This window comes from Salvelinus sp. IW2-2015, linkage group LG8 (assembly GCF_002910315.2).
Source record: "Salvelinus sp. IW2-2015 linkage group LG8, ASM291031v2, whole genome shotgun sequence".
Lineage (NCBI taxonomy): Eukaryota > Metazoa > Chordata > Actinopteri > Salmoniformes > Salmonidae > Salvelinus > Salvelinus sp. IW2-2015.
In genome coordinates this window covers 10,724,224-10,737,368 of record NC_036848.1, presented here as the reverse complement: position 1 = coordinate 10,737,368, position 13,145 = coordinate 10,724,224, and the positions used below count along the sequence as shown (strand labels likewise).

The following is a 13,145-nucleotide window of genomic DNA, read 5'->3' as shown; positions in this document are numbered from 1 at the left end:
TACAATTACGAGGTGTGCAGGACGACTGACTCCAGAAAGAGTGACTGTCAGTTCGCCAGACCCTGTAGTCAGAACGTACTGATAATGGACCCCAGTTCTACAGGGACGATGCAGCGAATGCAGAACGAAAAGAACATCCTGGATGAACCAGCCTCCCCACTAGAGGTGAGTTAAACTAGTTTAAATTATAGCAAATTGCGTTGGAATACATCTCAATATGTCCAATTTTGTCCTAGGAAAACATCAGTGAATTTTGAAATGTCATAAAACTTCCTTTGGTAAGGGTGTCATCTGGCATTTTGTGCCCCCGGTTTGTAGGAACATTCGAGAAGTGATGTATGCTTTTTACATCATCTATCCCTTTGTGTTCTTTCTCCTCATGCAAATAACCTTTTTTTTTTTTTTTTTTAAATAACATTTGAAAGTCGGTTTCTGATTCATAACTTTGAGAGAATATGCATGCGTTTCTCAGGTCTTTACATTGACTGACTACCTGCTAGCTATTCTTATAGTGGACTCAGAGGGCCGCTGTTGGTCTTAAAATCATATGAACCGATGTGAACACTGCTGTACCCTCCTCAGTACCTCCCATATTCCCTCAGGATGTCAGAGAGTGAGGGCTCAGCACGAATGCGCTCTTTTTTTCACTATCCTTTTTTTGTCGACATGAGCTTTTACATTGATTGATTCTAGCTTAGAGTTTCAACAGTGACCAGTTGTGTTTAATCGAATTTGGATATAGCTTGTCTGGTCTTATTTGACATTTTACCATGTGGAATTCGATGATTTGGTTTGAGGCCACGGGTTCTGCCAGAAATGGAGGCTCGCTTAAACGGCAAGTACAGGCCTTTATTCTTGTTTTCCTCGTCCAGATTATTCACGGGCAGATTCGTTATTCTATCCCTGAGGAGATGAGAAAGGGCTCGTTTGTTGGAAATGTGGCGGAGGATTTAGGAATTAACGCTAAACGAATGAAATCGGGTGGCGCTCGCATTGTTAGCGGCGATGGCAGCGAGTATATCAGGTTGGATGTAGACAAAGGGACACTGGTCGTAGGAGAGAGGATAGACAGGGAGCAGCTTTGCGGGCAGACATCGCCCTGCAGCTTGAGCTTCGAGATGATTATGATGAATCCTATGCAGCTGCTTAGCATTGTGGTGGAAATACTAGATGTTAACGATAATGCCCCCTTTTTTAACGAAAAGGAAATCAAATTAGATATCTCTGAGTCTGCTCTACCGGGGACACCGATATTGCAGGAGAGTGCGACAGATACCGACGTTGGTATCAACGCGCTTCAAGGCTACACATTGCACCCTACCGATAATTTCAACATTAAAATCCAGACTGGTTCCGACGGCAGTAAATATGTGGAGATGTATCTGTATGCGCCTTTAGACCGAGAGAAAAATGACAACCTGCCTCTGACATTGACAGCTGTGGATGGCGGTGAACCGCAGAGATCTGGGACACTTAAAATACAAATATCAGTACTTGATGCCAATGATAATGTCCCTGTTTTTACACAACCTAATTTCAAGGCAACAGTAACAGAAAATGCACCTAAAGGAACATTAGTGACAACCATCCGCGCAACAGACCGAGACGAAGGCTTATATGGTCAAGTTACTTATTATTTTACGCGCATGTCTAATAATTTTGCTGAGCTTTTTGCATTGCATGAAAATACAGGCGACATAACAGTCAGTGGACCAATTGATTATGAAAAAAATAAACACTACGAACTTGGCGTACAAGCCAAAGACCAAGGAGGACAAAGTGCTTCCACAAAAGTAATAATTGACGTTATTGATGTGAACGACAATGTCCCCTTGATTACACTGACGTCATTCTCGAGTCCAGTATCCGAGGATGCGATTAGTGGCACTACCGTGGCTATAATAAATGTCAAAGACATAGATTCTGATAAAAACGGAAAGGTAGATTGTTCGATAAATACTAAGATCCCGTTTGCCATCCAGTCGTCTTTAAAGAGCTATTACACCCTTGTGACAGATGGTGTTTTGGACAGAGAGCGTAATGCCGAATATAACATTACATTCACCGCTGTAGATGAGGGTACCCAGCCCCTCTCGGCCAGCAAAACCATCACACTGCGAATCTCAGACGTTAATGACAATGCGCCCGTTTTTGAGCAGAGCTTATACTCTGCCACTGTGATGGAAAACAACGTTCCGGCGGTGTCAGTGTTTTCTGTGAAGGCTCACGACTCAGATTGGGGTCAGAACGCACGCATGTCCTACGTGCTCATAGATTCTCAATTTAATGGGAATCCGATATCCTCCTACATCTCTGTTAATGCAGAGACAGGTGCCATCCAAGCGGTGCGCTCCTTCGATTATGAGCAAACTAAATCGCTTGAGATTTATATTAAGCTCAAGATGGAGGCTCCCCGCCTCTCAGCAGCAATGCCACAGTCAAAATCAGCATCCTTGACCAGAACGACAACGCGCCTCAGGTTCTGTACCCAGTCCAGACTAGCAGCTCTCTGGTGGTGAAATGGTGCCTCGTTCAGCAGATGTGGGCTATCTTGTCACTAAATGGTGGCTGTTGATGTGGACTCTGGACAGAATGCCTGGCTCTCGTATAAACTGCAGAAAGCGACAGACAGGGCGCTGTTTGAAGTGGGCTTACAGAATGGAGAAATAAGAACTATACGCCAAGTCACTGATAAAGATGCTGTGAAACAAAGGCTAACTGTTGTAGTGGAGGACAACGGGCAGCCCTCTCGTTCAGCTACAGTCAATGTTAACGTGGCGGTGGCGGACAGCTTCCTGAAGTGCTCTCGGAGTTCACTGACTTACGCACGACAAGGAGTACAATGACAACCTGACTTTTTACTTAGTCTTGGCTTTGCTGTAGTTTCATTTCTGTTCATCACATGTTTAGTGGTTATTATATCAGTGAAAAATATACAGATGGAGACAGTCTCGCGTCCTTATCATTCCAATCTCCCGGTTATTCCGTATTATCCACCGCGTTACGCAGACACTTTGGGGACAGGAACTCTACAGCACGTGTACAATTACGAGGTGTGCAGGACGACTGACTCCAGAAAGAGTGACTGTAAGTTCGTCAGACCCTGGTAGTCAGAACGTACTGATAATGGACCCCAGTTCTACAGGGACGATGCAGCGGATGCAGAGCGAAAATAACATCCTGGATGAACCAGACTCCCCACTTGAGGTGAGTTTATTGGAGTTTAAATAACGTAGCTCATTTTCTTGGAGTACATATTTACAATATGTTTGTTTGTATAACTTTTTCTCAACTGTTTTACCCTGGTTCCTTACTCTTTTTGATCGGTATCTCAGAAGTTGGGTTCTCTCTCTTCTCTATTTTATAGCAGTAAATCAATGATTAAGTATTGTTTTAGTAACCTATAAAATGTTTTAGTTTCGTGTTGTATGTGTGCTGTGTTTTTAGAAATGTAGCCTATTTCGAACTGAGCGTTAGTGCTTGTGATTTATTTGTAACTCTGTAGTGCTGCAATGTTGCTTCAGCACCAACCTGTGTGGACAGCGACACTTCTGTCTTTATAGGAGCAGAGGGCTGCTTCGCTCTCTCACACTGTGTTTTATCCCTGGTTCTTACCGCTGTCTATTGACCAAATGTCGCTATAAGTTTTAGCCTTTACTGAGCATATTACTTTCAACATGCATAGGTATTGGTTTGTAATGTTGAGGCATGGTTTGGAAGACTATCCCATGGAGTAATTGTTATACACGATCCAGTCTGAGTTTGATGGGATAGTGGTATTCTTTAGTAGGCTATAAAATTGTCATTTAATTGTAGTTATGAACGTTAATTTATTTAGATTGCAGAAAGTGAAGTGTTTAGCTAGTGGTTTGTATATGGATCAGTTTGGAAAGGAAATCATCCTGTACTGTGTTAAATTATTTCCGAAAGGTTTTTGATGTGAATATGTTGGACTCTGAGGGCCGCTGTTGATCAGTGAAATCATTTCTGTCCAGTGTTGTCAGTCAGTAGAGTCCCCTCCCCTATCACTGCGCTCAAACAGAGGCGAGGGGGAGACTGCGCTTCATACGAGGCGGGGCGAGACAGAGACACCATCGCTCTGATCCATACATGTTACCGATAAACAAAAGGGACACGAAAATAGGCTGTATTGAAAAATTACGTTGAATATTACTCTTCTGTTTGTTGGCGGTATCTGAGGATCCATTATACGGAATATTTGTATTGGATTTCTTCATTGTTGGCTATGGCATTGGAAGGATTCCTTCAGCCTAAATGCATAAAATGGCATTTGTGTTGTGGACTGCGGTGGCAAGTATTTATTTTACTCCTGTATTTCAGTCATGTTGTCAGTGGCCAAATCCGCTATTCCATTCCGGAGGAGATGAAGAAAGGTTCTCTATCGTACGTGAGCCAATGACCTGGAGATCTGAAAGGCTTGCCGAAGCGGCCGGGCTCGTATCGCTGACGGCGAAAGCCTTCAGTATCAGACGGAAGACAGACAAGGGATTAGTCGTGAGTGAGAGACAAGACCAGAGAGAGCGTGTGGCCGACGTGACGCCGCTGTAGTCAGCTTCGAAATGATTCTAGAAAATCCAATGGAGCTCCTCGCGTGACTGTAGAAGTATTCGGATGTAAACTGACCATGCTCTTGCTTCCAATACAAAATATACTTATTTGAAATCAGTGAATCGGCTAATGTTGGTGCGCGATTTCTGCTCCAGAGCGAGTGCAGTGGATCCCCGAGGTAGGCCAACGCAGCCCTTCAGAATATATTTTTAACCACCAAATGATCCTTCTTATCTGAAACAACATGCGAATGCCGGACGGTAGTAAATATGCAGAGATGGTCCTCCAGAAACTCGTTAGATAGAGAGGAGCATCCTCGTCCTCTCTTAAAGCTAATCGCTGTAGACGTGGAAAACCCGCAGAGATCTGGCACAGTAAATATAGAGATCACTGTCTTAGATGTCAATGACAACGCGCCTGTGTTTAACCAGTCACTTTACAGGGCTACTGTGATGGAAGACGCTCCAAAAGGCACTTATATCACAACCGTAAATGCCAGCGATGCAGACAGTGGATCAAATGGACATATATCTTACTATTTGTCGAAATTGAAAGGGAATACAGTTGACATATTTCACATTGATATGGCGACTGGGACCATTTCTGTTTCCGGTCAGATAGATTATGAGAAAGATAATAAATATGAGATCAGGGTAGAAGCAAAGGATCAGGGTGGTTTAACAGACTCCAGTAAAGTTGTTATTGAGGTTCTAGACGTGAATGACAACGCACCAGTTATAAACGTCATGTCCTTCTCCAGCCCTGTGTCTGAAGATGCTCCTCCTGGCACCACTATTGCTATTATAAATGTTAAAGATGCTGATTCAGAGAGAAACGGACAGATTACATGCTCTATAAATACTAACCTTCCATTTAAAATTCAGTCGTCGTTAAGTAGTTATTATAATTTGATCTCAGACGTAGMTTTAGACAGAGAAACGACACCGGAATACAACATAACCATAACAGCGACAGATTCTGGTTCGCCTCCACTCTCTAGCACCAGGACATTACACMTTAGAATCTCTGACGTAAATGACAACGCCCCATTGTTTCATCAGCGCGTATACTATGCTTACGTCACAGAGAATAACTCTCCTGGAATGTCCATATTTACTGTCAGCGCGCGGGACTCTGACTGGAATCAAAACGCTAGAATCTCGTACCTCTTGGATGACACGCAGGTCAGTGGAACTGCAGTCTCTACTTATATATCTATTAACTCTGAAACTGGAGTTTTACATGCGGTTCGTTCCTTTGATTATGAACAAATCAAACAGCTTACAGTGGTTGTTAAAGCGCAGGATGGAGGCTCCCCTCCACTCAGTAGCAATGTGACTGTCACCATCTTCATCCAAGATCAGAACGACAACGCGCCTCAGGTTCTGTACCCAGTCCAGACTAGCAGCTCTCTGGTGGGAATGCCTAACATGGCGTTGTGCTGTGGACTGGCGGTGGCAAGTACTGATTTTCCTCCTGTAATTTGCAAGTCTGTTGTCATGGCAAATCGCTATTCATTCCGGAGGGTGAGAAGATGGTTTTCCTTATCCGTACACCGTAGTCAGACTGGGGTTAGATGTGAAAAAGGCTCGAGCGGGCCGGGCCCGTATCGTGAAGGAGAAGCATCAGTTACATCAGGTGAAGACAGACAAAGGATTCTAGTCCGTGTGTCAGATAGACGAGAACAGATTTGTTGGTGATAGGTCAACCGTGTAGCCTTTCAGCTTCGATCATACTGGGAAACGCAATGGAGCTACATGTGTTACTGTGGAATTTATTGGAGTGTAAAATGATGCTGCCCTATTTTTTCCGATAATCCACGTCAAATTTGAAATCAGTGATATCGCTCACTCTAGGAAATCTCGTTTTGTAATTGGAGAGTTCTGAGGATCCATGATGTAGAGAGTTACGGTCTTACATGAATTATGTATTTTAACCCGAAATGACATTGTTTTTCTGGACAACATGCGAAATAGACTGATGGTAGAGAGGTTGTGCCGAATGATTTTACAGATAACCGTTTAGATAGAGAAGAGCATCTCGTTCTCTTTAAAGCTAATCGCTGTAGACGGTGGAATCCTAGAGATCTGGCCACAGTTATATAGACATCATGTCCGTTAGTTCAGACGACATGCGCTAGTGTTTACAGTCGTGTACAGGGCTACTGTAATGGAAACGCCAAGAAAGGGGAACTATATCATCACAAGCTAAATGACTCAGCATGTCAACAGCTGGATATCGATGGTAGTTATGATTCGTATTCTTAATTTAAAGGGGACTTTAGCATATAATTTTAATTAGCAGGACTATTGGCAATATCTGAATACTGGAAAACTTAGATTTTGAATAGAGATCAAGATGAATATGAATTAGGTTTAGGCTAAAGAACAAGGAGGTTCTAACAGACCTGGTAAATGTGTATACGAAAATGTTGACATAGAATGACAACGTACCTGTTATACACGTCATGTCTTTCTTTTCAGCCTGGTTTGAGATTCTCTGGGACAACATGTGCGATAATCATTTAAAGACAGTTCGGATCCTCTGGAGAATGGTCAGGTTACATGCTTAATGATACGAACCCCATTTAAGATTCAAATTATCTAATTGAACATTATTATCATTTTATGATTTTAATTTTGACCGAGAAGACAACAGAAGCTACAGAATAACCTAACATGACGATTTGGTTCGCTCACTCTCTAGACCAGGATATTACACCTTAAATCTGACGTAAATGTCAACGACACCATTGGTTTCAAACCAGCGGTTATATCTGCTTACGTACAGTAGAAGTTCATCTCTGGAATGTCATATATTACTGTCGGCGCGGAACTCGGTACTGGGAATCAACACGCTAGAATTCGTACCTTCTTGTACTCGAGGTCAGTGGAATCCATGTCTCTCTTATTATTGATTATCTATACTATGAAACTGGAGTTTTGACATGCGGTTTCGTTCCTTTTGATTATGAACAAAATTAAAGTTTTACAGTCGTGGGTAATGGGCTCGGCAAGATGGAGGTCTCCCCTTCTAGCACCTGTGACGTGTCACCATTTCATACAGATCAGAGACGAAACCGCGCCTCAGTTTCTGTACCATCCAGATCTAGAGCTCTTGGTGTTGGAATGGTGGCTCACCTGTTCAGAAGAGTGTGGTATCTTGTCCTAAAGTTGTGGTGTTGATGTGGACTCTGGACGAATGCCTGGCTCTGTATAAACTGTCAGAAAGCGACGAACAGGTGCGCGTTTGAAGTGGGCTTACGAATGGAGAAATAAGAACATACGCCAAGGTAACTGATAAGTGCGGTGAACAAGAGCTCACTGTTGTAGTGGGGGACACGGGCAGCCCTCTCGTTCAGCTACAGTTCATTGTTAACGCTAGCGTGGGGACAGCTTCCCTGAAGTCTCTCGGGTTCATGACTTTACGCACGACAGGAGTAATGCAACCTGAATTTTTACGTTGTCTTGGCTTGGCGTAGTTTCATTTTGCTGTTCATCACTGTTTGTGGTTAATTATATCACTGAATATACAGTTGGAGACAGTTCGCGTCCTATCAATTCCAATCTCCGTTAATTCCGTATTTATCCACCGCGCTACGAGACACTTTTTGGGGACAGGAACTCCTACAGCACGTGTACACATTACGAGGTGTGTCAGGCACGCTGACTCCGCAAGGTGTGCTAGTAGTTCGTGAGATCCCTGTCGTCAGGACGTTCTGTATGGGACCACACGTTCACTGGCTGATGCAGCGTATGCAGAAGTGAACAGAATCCTGGCTGACAGACTCCCATAGAGGTGAGTTAGGAGGTTCGATATACTACCATCTATCTTGATGGAGATCATCTTAAATGTGCTTTACTGTATCTACGGAGTTACTTTATATGGCCAAGTCATATTCTTATTTTTCGTTATTCTAAGCTTGATAATTCCATGTAGGCCTATGCCTGCTGAGTTTGAGAATGTTTACTTAGAATGTTACGTGACGATGCCCGCCTGCCATCGTATCGGTTGCGGCCCGCAAATGCAACTTAAGCACTTCTTTTTTGGACTAGCGCATTCTGTCAGTCACGCAGACCAGAGCGTATGTCTCCGCTCTCTCACCAAAGAGTCATCCTTGTTGACATTGCTGTGTATTGCTAGTCTGTCTTATAGAGTCCAGACTTGTTGGAGCCACGGAGTGAGGAATGCGAATCTCACTCTTGCAGAAAGGCTTTATGTGTGTATCTTTCAGTCAGTGGTTTGGCTGGCGTGACGACATGACCATGTTTTAGCGCAGATCCTTGCTCAGGCACTGAGAGGAATAGGGATGTTTTTTTCTGCTTATGATTACTATAGTTTCTCCTGGGTCTATCTTCTAGTGAAATGCAACGGGTGCAATTATGTTAGAATATCATATGTGCACTTTGAATGAATATACAATTTGCAAGAAGTCTATGGCTGTTAAAGTATTTGAAGTTTTTTCTGAACCGATTTATGTTCAATTTAATCTTGTGTTTGTAGTGGACTCTAATGGCGCATGTTGATCAGTGATTATTTTTGTCAGTGTTGTCATCGTGGGTCCCCCTCCCCTATCACTGGTTTTCAGAGGGGGACGAGGACTCTGCGTGTCATACGAGTGGGGCGCGGAACGAGGAACACTTGCTCTGGTACATGATTACAAATTACAATAGAACGGTTAAATAGCTGGATTAAGATAATATCCTCGTTTATCTTCTCCTATCGCCGGTTTCGGGATCTGGTTATCAGAATACTTGTGTTGGATTTGTGTGTATCTTGGATTTACTGGTCCTCTCCTATGACGTATATGTACTACTATCATATGAATGAATTTAATACTAGAAACTAAAGTAATAAAGTGTTTGTGCGTTTAGATGACTGCGGTGTGAGGATATTATTTTTTCTCTGTCTTCTGTCATGTTGTCAGTGGCAATACTGTATTCTTTCGGAGTGAGATGAGGAGAAGGTTCTTTTTGTGTAAGTAGCCTCAAGACATGGGTTGATCGAAAGGCTTCCGAGCGGGCCGGGCCGTATTCGTGAGGAGAAGCATTCAGTCACAGAAGCTGGAGAGCAGACAAGGGATTCTAGTCGTGTGGTGAGATAGCCGAGAGTGAGCTTTGTAGCCAGTCACAACGTGTAGCTTCGTGTCAGAAAATGATTCTTAGAAATCATGGAGCTTCATCGCGTGACTTGTAGAAGTATTGATGTAGAATGTCTATGCTCTGCTTTTCCATAAAAATGTATCATTTGAATCAGTGAATCGGCTATGTTTGGTTTCGCCGATTATCTGCTAGAGTGCAGTGGACGATGTGGCGCCTACGCCTTCAGGTCAATTATATTTTTACAATGATCATTTTTCTGAAACAACATGCGATCCGGACGGTAGTAAATATGCAGAGATGGTCTGCAGAAACGTTAGATAGAGGGAGCATCCTCGTCTCGTTAAAGCTAATCGCTGTAGAGACGGTGGATAAACCCGCAGGCTTGCACAAGTAAGAAATATACGGAGCCTACTGTCCTCATGCCAACTGAAATGCATGTAAGTTCGTCAGACCCTGTAGTCAGAACGTACTGATAATGGACCCCAGTTCTACAGGGACGATGCAGCGGATGCAGAGTGAAAATAACATCCTGGATGAAACAGACTCTCCACTAGAGGTGAGTTTAAATAATATAGTACCTTGTGTCGTAATTCATCTCTCCAATGTTTCCTTTTTAACCTGATCAGCTATTGTGCTCTCCTGTCTTTAGGTTACGTAATGCCATATCTCTTTGGTCAACATTATAAGCTTAAATCATTTTTGGTTAGTCTTGGCTTTTATAGTATGCACGCTGTTTGAGTTTGTAAAAGGTTACATTGTACTCAGTAAGACTGCATGTGGTAAGTTCATTTCAGCATCACTCGAGGTGGACAGCGCCACTTCTGTGGTGGTGAGGAGGGGGTTGCTCCGCTCTCTCACACGGTGTGCTATCCCTTGTCCTGCTTGATCAACATTTACCTTGCTGTAGTGTGCCCGTAGAATCAGTTGGATCGGTGTTGATCGCAAGAAAATGACTCGGTTATCTCACTGTATTGTTTAGTAATGACTTAAAGAGAGGACCCATGGGAATGTTTTTGTTGCACGGAATGTTTTTTTGGGTGACATGTTTCAGTATCAAATCATACTATTTTCCCCGCTGGTCAAAGTATTGTACTACATGAAAGTTGTATTCAAATATGTTGCACCTAGCACGGTGTTTAACTACCTATTTGTAAAACAAGTAGTGCTGTAAAGTATTTCATCATTTCTACACAGTTCTAAATTGTTCATGTTATCTGGGGTTTTGGACTCTAAGGGCCGCTGTTGATCAACGAAATAATTTCTGTCCAATGTTGTCAGTCAGTAGAGTCCCCTCCCCTATCACTGCGCTTTACTTGAGGAGAGGGAGAGACTGCGCTTCATTCGAGGCGGGGCGCGACAGAGAGACATTTGCTCTGATCTATAGATACACGGAGAGGACTTTTGAAATAGGCTGGATTAAAATAAAAAGTCAACAATCTCTCTTCTATTTGATCATCGTTTCTGTGGATGCGGTATAAGGAATATTCGTGTCTAATGTATTATCCGTTGGCTATGGTATTGGAAGGATTCCTTCAACCTACATAGCCTAGATGCGGTTAATGGGTTGTGTGACTGCTGCTCGTGGCAAATGTTAGTCGTTTTTCCCTCCTGTATTTCAGTCATGTTGCTCAGTGAGCCATCGGTATTCTCATTCCGGAGGGATGAGGAGAGGCTCTCTTATCGTACACGTAGTCAACTGGGTTAGATTGAAACAGGCTCGAACGGCCGGGCCCGGTATCGTGAAGGAGGAAGCATTCAGTACACAGAGCTGAAGACAGACAAAGGGATTCTAGTCGTGAGTCAGAGAATAGACCGAGAACAGATTTGTGGTGATATCACACCGTGTAGCTTCAGCTTCGAAATCATACTGGAAACGCCAATGGAGCTACATCGTGTTACTGTGGAAATTTTGGATGTAAATGATCATGCCCCTATTTTTCCGAATAATCACATCAAATTTGAAATCAGTGAATCCGCCACTCTAGGATCTCGTTTTGTATTGGAGAGTGCTGAGGATCATGATGTAGGAGTTAACGGTCTACAGAATTATGTTTTAACCCCGAATGACAATTTTATTCTGAAACAGCATGCGAATACTGATGGTAGAAGGTTTGCCGAAATGATTTTACAGAAACCGTTAGATAGAGAAGAGCATCCTCGTCTCTCTTTAAAGCTAATCGCTGTAGACGGTGGAAATCCGCAGAGATCTGGCACAGTAAAYATAGASATCRCTGTCYTAGATGYYAATGACAATGCGCCTGTGTTTAACCAGTCRGTGTACAKGGCTACTGTAATGGAAAACGCACAGAAAGGGACCTATATCACAACCTTAAATGCCAGCGAYGCAGACAGTGGATCGAATGGGTTAGTTACTTATTCGTTTTCTAATTTAAAGGGGAACTTAGCAGATATATTTCAAATTGACAGGACAACTGGCAAAATATCTGTAGCTGGACAAATAGATTTTGAAAAAGACAAGAAATATGAAATTAGAGTTGAGGCTAAAGACCAAGGAGGTTTRACAGACCTCGGTAAAGTTGTCATAGAAATAGTTGACATAAATGACAACGCACCTGTTATAAACGTCATGTCTTTCTCCAGCCCTGTGTCTGAAGATTCTCCTCTGGGAACAACCATTGCGATAATCAATGTTAAAGACGTCGATTCTGAGAGGAATGGTCAGGTTACATGCTCTATAGATACGAACCTCCCATTTAAGATCAAATTATCTATGACAAATTATTACAATTTGATCACTGATTTAACTTTTGACCGAGAAACGACACCAGRATACAACATAACCATAACAGCGACAGATTCTGGTTCGCCTCCACTCTCTAGCACCAGGACATTACACCTTAGAATATCTGACGTAAATGACAACGCCCCATTGTTTCACCAGCGCGTATACTCTGCTTACGTCACAGAGAATAACTCTCCTGGAATGTCCATATTTACTGTCAGCGCGCGGGACTCGGACTGGAATCAAAACGCTAGAATCTCGTAAGCTGGGAACGAGAGGGGTGCCCGGTTTGTCCCATATATACAGTGAGCTTTGTTTACCGGCTCTTTATATTACTTGGGTATACGTTCTTTTTCTCATTCGTAACACTTAAACAGAGCCCTGTCTGTCGCTTTCCTGCAGTTTATACGAAGCAGGCATTTTGCAGAGTCCAATAACAGCCAGCAACTTTAGTGAAGATAGCCCACGTCTGCTGAACGAGGCCATTTCAGCCACAGAGTGCTAGTTCTGGACTGGTACAGAACTGAGGCGCGTTGTGTTCTGATTTGTATGAAATGGTGAAGTCACATTGGCTAGTTAGTGGAGGAGATGCTCCATCTTGCGCTTAACCACGACTGTAACACTGTTTAATTTGTTCATATCAAGGACGAACCGCATGTAAACCCGAGTTTTCAGAGTTAATGATATAAAGTAGACGACTGGAGTTCCTGACTGGGTCATCCAAGGGTACG

General features: G+C 43.1%; 1 pseudogene; it reads left to right on the top strand.

Annotated features, from left to right (window-relative positions):
• The first annotated feature begins 613 nt into the window (after window positions 1-613).
• On the top strand, window positions 614-3,177 carry LOC111967122 (protocadherin gamma-A5-like; annotated as a pseudogene).
• The last annotated feature ends 9,968 nt before the right edge of the window (window positions 3,178-13,145 follow it).